Below are 393 nucleotides of genomic sequence, written 5' to 3' on the forward strand. Positions count from 1 at the left end.
GGCCTCCCAAAGTGCTGGGATTACAGGCTTGAGCCACCGCGCCCGGCCCACAGGGATAGTTTTAATGAGTTGTTAAACTCCCTTGTCGCCTTGAGACCCAATTATTCAAACTCAGGGACCGTAATCTAATTGAATCATTTCAATAAAAAAATTATGATTTTCATCTAAGTTTTAATGTAATGTACTCCAGTGGATTACACGGAGGTTATTCCAGCGTCCTTTCAACTTTTGCAATAAAGACATCTCCGTAGTCACAAAGCAGGGCCAAATCCTCATATGTGGCTAAGTTCTTTCAAAGTGGAGGGCACTCTTTTATCTAGTCTCTTTCTGAGGGTGCTTCTATGCCAGGTTTGCCCAGTTTGTGTACATATGTGCAAGAAATGGGACCAGTAC

Source organism: Mandrillus leucophaeus, unplaced genomic scaffold (assembly GCF_000951045.1).
Source record: "Mandrillus leucophaeus isolate KB7577 unplaced genomic scaffold, Mleu.le_1.0 Scaffold417, whole genome shotgun sequence".
NCBI lineage: Eukaryota > Metazoa > Chordata > Mammalia > Primates > Cercopithecidae > Mandrillus > Mandrillus leucophaeus.